This window comes from Cucumis melo, chromosome 2 (genome assembly GCF_025177605.1).
Source record: "Cucumis melo cultivar AY chromosome 2, USDA_Cmelo_AY_1.0, whole genome shotgun sequence".
NCBI lineage: Eukaryota > Viridiplantae > Streptophyta > Magnoliopsida > Cucurbitales > Cucurbitaceae > Cucumis > Cucumis melo.
In genome coordinates, this window is record NC_066858.1 from 18,721,944 (window position 1) to 18,728,784 (window position 6,841).

Sequence of the window (6,841 nt, forward strand, 5' to 3'; positions counted from 1 at the left end):
GTCCCCTTCCTAGCTCATAAAGAGTAATGAGATTTATTTATATTGGTTGTAATTTGAAATGTTCAAATTTACTTTGGGAATTAATATAATGTATATTGATACATTATAATATAAAGTTTATATTTTAATTAGACTTTATTATATAAATTTAATTTTGGATATGATTCAAAATTAAATTATGAGAGAATAAAATATTTGAATAAGTTCAAATATCAGTTTAATGTGAATTAGATTCATATTAAAACTATAAGTTAAAATTTAATGTGTATATGATACATATTAAAACTATAAGTTATGAGAGAAATTTATATTTGAATATGATTCAAATTATGGATTAAATTAAATATAAGATATTTAATTTAGAAATTAATTAATTGGAGCATTAATTAATAGTTTTGTTTAATTTGATTTAATTAAATTTGATTTAATTAAATTAATTAAATTAAAACTATAGGTTATGTGAGAGATATTCATTTAAATATGATTTAAATGAAATATTAATTAAATATGATTTAATTATTTAATTATTTATTTAATTAATATAATTAATATAATTAATTAATTAATTAATATTAATTTAATATTAATTTATTTAATAAGGAACGTGGGTGGTTTTCCCACGTTCCCAATTATTCTCTCTAACTTCCCTCTTCTTCCGACTGAAGAAGAGGGAATTTTTGCGTAACAAATTTTTTTCTCTCAAACGGGAGAGAGTTCTGCGAAGAAGTCTATCCATTCTCTCTAAAAAAAAAAAAAAAAAATCTCTCCATCCCCTTATTCCAATTTTGGTTCCCACAAACCATCTCAATCAGAGAATAGGAAGGTTTTCAAGTGGTGGTGCCCCAAAAATTTGGTGATTGGCAGATTCAGAGTCGTCAACGAGCGTAAGTTATATTCTCTGTAATTTTTAAAGCATGTTTAATCAATATTTTTTGCCAATGTATTGGTATTTTTAAGGTTTTAATTAAAATTGAGTTTCTGTATATTTTCCGCTGTAAAGGGTTTTCATCCCTTCATTTATATATTCAAGAACAATTGAATAGTTCTTTTGTTACAGTTTTCTAAGAAATTGTAGATAATATAACTTCGTTCTATTATTTTTATTTTATTATTTTATTAAACCCATTTTATTTATTTATTCAATTAATTCGATGATTAACATTGTAACGGAGTGTATTTTTACAAATTATTCTATCTTAAAGTCAGAACATTTAGGTGCTTTAAAAGAAAAAAAAAGTAACAACGCATAGAGAATTAGAGTAAAAGATTTAATATGTTTCGTTTTATTTAAAGATTATCTGTCTCATTTCATCCCTAATATGTTGTAATTGCATCATTCCTAGATCAAAGTTTGCAAACACTAAGTGCCTCGTGGAAGCATAACTAACAAGCTATGTGCCAGTGAAGTCTGAATATGCCCAGCGTTTACATGATAAAGCAATCATTGTGGTATCCTTTGTCATACCTCCTCCCGGATCACCTACTCTCAACTCAAGAAACAGTGTGAAGTCAACCGATACTATCTTTTGTTTCAATGATACCTGCAGACCTTAACCTTTAAACCTTTATTTAAAACTTAACGGAAACATATAACCCGTCTTTTAGAGAAAGAAAGTTTAAGTGCAACCCATATTATTTAGAAACTTTTAGAAAACATTCACAAAGACTAACAAGACCGAACTTCCAACACAATCAATTTTCAATACCCACAACACAACTATCTCAAACATAATAACTTTGTAAAATCTCCCAGTGAGTGATGTTTTTCTAAAACATGCTTTTAAACTCAATGTTCAGTTTTAACATATAAATCATTGTAAACTTAAGGTAGTAAAGCTTTAGAAACACTTTACAAATTCCTTGATCCTTCAAAACTACGTCAAGCTAATGCATACCAGTTTCTACTATACATCCATAATTTAACATAGGCCAGGTTGAACTTAACCTTCCCCCCTACTAGTGCCTTCACAGATTTAATCATCCTAGGCTCCTCTATAAAGCCTTCACATTAGTAGTTGGGAATTATGTGTGCACATACAGAGGTAACTTGTATAGTATTGACATAACTTAATGAAAAACATTGAAGTGCAAGTTGCTTGTGAAGCTTGAAATTCAACTTGGTAAGTTTAAGCATTTAAGTAAATCATTTAAATGCAAATCACTCACAAGCTATTGCTCGTGTAACTTGAAACCATAGATAATAAATAAAGTTTGGCAATATTATAAACCCTTTACAAAAAAATGGTAAGTAGTCAATCTTTTTGTACAAATATTATAAAGTGTATGCTAACGTATATATATTAAATTGTTGACTCTTTGTTTCCATATGGGTAAGTAAGTAGAAGTATTTTATAATTGAACTGGTCTGTGTAATGGAAGAGCTGCAAGAAATAACGACCTTCAATTAATGTATTTTCTTATAAAAAAAAGGTGGTAATCCAGGAGTATATAACATTTGAATTTTTAAAAAACTGTCAATGTAAATATATTTTTGACATTCAATTATAGTCATGCTAGGCATTTTATTGACATTCAATGATAGTCAGGCTAGGCTTGTTCTTGACAGGCAAAACATGTTAATTTATATAAATTCGTAACATTTCATAACAATCATCAATATGCAAAAAATTACAGATAACTAATAGTCATAAGATATAAAATAATGATATTCATTATTTGTCAATACTACTGGATATGTACATTTATTTTTCGTTATGACAATACTTGTGACAGTCTTTTCAATCTCTCATAGATAATCATACATTTACTGGCGATAAAATGACTGCAAAAAACTGTTAAGAATTTTAAATATAACAACGTATAAGTGTTGTCATGGCCATCTCTTATATCATTCTTACACTTTGTACAATCTAGTTATTAAATAATTTATTTCGTTTGCAGCTGACGAGACAAACACCTTACACTCAATTTGAATTGGATGTGATAAGAGTTGATTACTGTGACTTTCTAGGACGCTACATATAATACATGTTTTTTATTACAATGAACCTATAGTTTTTATATTTATAGGTTTAGGTATATTGTGATTTGATGTTAATTTTTGTAGGGTTATGTATTATATGATCCTATTTGTTAGCTACTATTTTTGTAGAAACATTGAATTATAGGTGATTAATGAAAATTAATTAGTTTATTCAATGGATGTTTAGTAAGTTTATAAAATATATGTTACTCTTCAATTATATGGTCTGATGATAAGGATTTTATATTTGTGATTGTTGATATTTTCCATGAGTTGTTTGAAGTTGTGAAGTTAGAAGTTTTGAGTTGTTGGAGTTCTAGAGTTGTGTGAGTTCTATAGTTTTGGACTTGTGACGGAGTTGTGCAGGTTATGTAGTTGAAAAGGATTTGCTAAAGTTGTTTAGAGTTGGTTTTTTTAGTTATATGCAATATATTTTGCACATTTTGATGTTTTGGTATTTTCAGGTTTTTTAAGCATGCATTTGTGATTTGCTTTCTTGACAATTCTTTCGTCGAAGGATATCCAATATTCATTTTTAATTTCATATATCAAATGTTAGAGAGCAATTGTTTTAAGAAATTATCCATGTGTCTAATATGGCGTGACTTGTCATTATAGACATTATTCTTGGCTCTCATAGAAGCCGTTAAATTGTCATAATATATACATATTGCACTTACAAGCTTTGGCCATGGTAGAGCGTTCTCAAGAAAATTTCAAAGTCATTCAACTTATTTCTAGTTTATCAAGAGCTATAAATTATTATTACATAGTAGAACAAGTTATACATGTTTGTCTAAAGATTTCAATGACATAGTTGCTCCACTTAGGGTAAAAACATACCAACTAGTTGATCTAGTCTCCATACTATCAAAAATCCAATTAACATTACTAAATCCTTCCGATGCATGTGGATACATTGTATAATGCACTTTATAGTCTAGAGTGTACTTCAAGTATACCTTATAACTGCATTCTAATGATCATGCACGAGATTGTTGGTGTATTTTGCTAACCTTCCTATTGAATAGACAATATCAGATAAAGAATCTCAAATCCTTTACAAGTAACTTGAATTTAGGTCAAACTCATTTTTTATAAGTGTTGTCATGAAGAAAATTATTCACTTTGCACCGACTTGCAAGTAGACTGCAACAATCGTCTCAATAGAATACAACAATTAACTCTAGTAAAGTTGCGATCTTGAAATATAAAATAAAATAAAATAAATACAAAAGCTGAAGCATTTGTAAAATTTAACCCAATTTAATAGTTATTTAACTAAAATCAACAAGAAGTCATTCGAAGAAACTACAAACTAAACTATCATTCACGTTGAATTTGTACACGATGCACCATCTTAATTTCATGGTTTCAATTATGTTTGAAATTTCTAACAAATAAATTGAATCTACAAAATTAAATCTATTTTTATGTTTAAATTGTTTCAAGTTTTTATTTACAATATATACATCCTACACTAGATTCATTTTTTTTTTGTTCCCATCAATTCCATAACAAATTAAAGAGTAAATCTCTAACTTCACTCAATGTAATCTACAACGGAGAAACTCATTCCATCTCTTAAAATAATTGTAATTAGACAAAATGTAATCCAAGTCTACAATTTTCCTTTTCTGAGGGGCAATAGAAAGAAATCGCAATAACTTTTTTTGGAATATATTACAAATATTGGAAGCATAAGGATGTGATTGCAAATTCCGTTACTCTCTAAAACCCTAATCTCTGCTCCCCTTTATAAGCCAAAGAGAACAAAGGAGTTTTCATCGCATTCTCCAGACCTAACCTTCAACTTCGTCGAAGGTAAATTTTTTCTTCATCATCGATTTCTCCTCTATCCAAGCTTTTGTTCCGCCCTTGAATTTCAGAACTCTCCGTTCTGCAATTGCACTTATCGAAGGCTTTCAGGTTCATTGTATAAATGCCTGCTGAGCTCAATACTTGTGCGATATTATTTCATCGTCTTTTTCTCTCTTAGCACGTCCTTTTGGGTTTATCGACCGATTTCGTGTCCGCCCTCTACGGGATTTGAGAGTGATGACGAACATTTTCTGATACATCTTTCACCCTTCATTGATTGGGGGATTTTCTGTTTTCATATTCTTTGCTAGGGTTTGATTGTATTGATATTCTATAAATTGTTTCTGTTTTTGAGTTTTTCTGTTTTTTTTTTCACTTGTGCTTGTCAATGTGGTTCAGATTACTTGTGTTCTTGAGTGTCATGAGCTGCATGTTGGTTTATCTTTAGTTTACTTTCTACGGGCTAGTTTAAGTGTTTCTTATTGTTGACATGAATACTAAAATTTCGGATTTTTGGAATTAGAAAATGCACTCTTACCTATATGGAGGTAATTTGAAAAGTAATGACAAACAATAGGGTTCTTTTCTGTATAATAGTGTGTAAAAGATTGTGTTTCAAATAAATCGGGCCTGTAGTATTTGCTGAAAATTGTGTTTGAGACAGCGTGAAGTAATGTCGAGTATTGTCTATTTGAATGCCTTTTGAACAATCTCTAATTTTGAAAACAAGCATGTTTTGCTTTCTATTGACTGTTTAGTGTAGAAGACCGTTTTTAAGTTAATCAGGGCTGACAAATTTGGTATTTGAGACACTCCTTCAAGTTAATCTTATGTCCACTGTTTTCAAGTATGGTTTTATTCGAAAAGCATGATTTTTCCAAGTAATCTGTATATAGTAGGATTATCATTTAACCGTGCCATTTTCTCATTCTATTTTAATAATTATCTTTTGGAGAATCTCTAATTGTGAAAAAAAAGCAAATATGTTGTTTTACCTTCTATCAAGTGATGTTAAGGATAGAAAAAGCTAAAGTTTATAATTTGACAGAGCCCAATTTGAAGTTCGGGAGCAGTAGTACTTGTTACTAGAAGAGAAGAGAGCAATGCCCAATCCAAAAGTCTTCTTTGACATTCTGATTGGGAGGATGAAACAAGGTCGGACTGTCACGGGGTTATTTGCAGACAACTCCAAAAACGGCTGAGAATTTCCGAGCCCTCTGCACAGAGAGAAGGGGATTGGAATATCTGGAAGCCACTGCACTATAAAGGCCCCCAGCCTTTCACCTTATAATACCAGGGATCATGGCTCAAGGAGGAGATATCACAAAGGGTGATGGAACAGGAGGAGGATCAATCTATGGCTTGCCATTTGCGGATGAAACTTTAAGAGGAAACACACTGGACAATGTATCCTATCAATGGCGAATGATGAACCAAACACCAATGGTTCTCAGTTCTTCATTTGCTTCACAAAGACTGTTTGGCTTGATGGGAGGCACGTTGTGTTTGGGAAAGTTGTGGATGGTATTAAGGTGTTGGTGGAGATGGAGTTTGAGGGTACAGAACCTGGGAGTACCAACAATCCAGTTGTGATTGAAGATTGTGGGCAGATAACTGAGGGCTGAAGTTAGAATTTTCCACTTTCAGTTGTATATAATGTTTCTTTGGGTGATCCCTGTAGATTTGAACTCTCGTGGCAAAAGTTCTTTGTTTTTGAAAGAAAAAGAAATGTATGTTTAATCAGCACCATGTTGTTAGTCCATAAGTCCAAGGCCAGTAGGCAGTTGCGTATGTAAGTAATATTATAAAAATGAATAATTTTTTGAAAATGAGATCATTTTTACCTTTTCTTGAGGATAAAATTATTTATGTCCCCAATCCATTAAAAGAAAAAAAAATGTAATTATAATAGATTTAATTTCATATGTAAAAATAGCAAATGGTATCAATCAAAACATACATTAATTATTTTACGCTTTAAAATTTTAAATTTAAAAGTTGAACAAATGTTTAGGCTTACGTGTTCAAAATTTGAAA

General features: G+C 30.2%; 1 pseudogene; it reads left to right on the forward strand.

The window, feature by feature from the left end:
• The first annotated feature begins 5,852 nt into the window (after positions 1 to 5,852).
• On the forward strand, positions 5,853 to 6,633 carry LOC107991923 (peptidyl-prolyl cis-trans isomerase CYP19-3-like; annotated as a pseudogene).
• Positions 6,634 to 6,841: the final 208 nt, after the last annotated feature.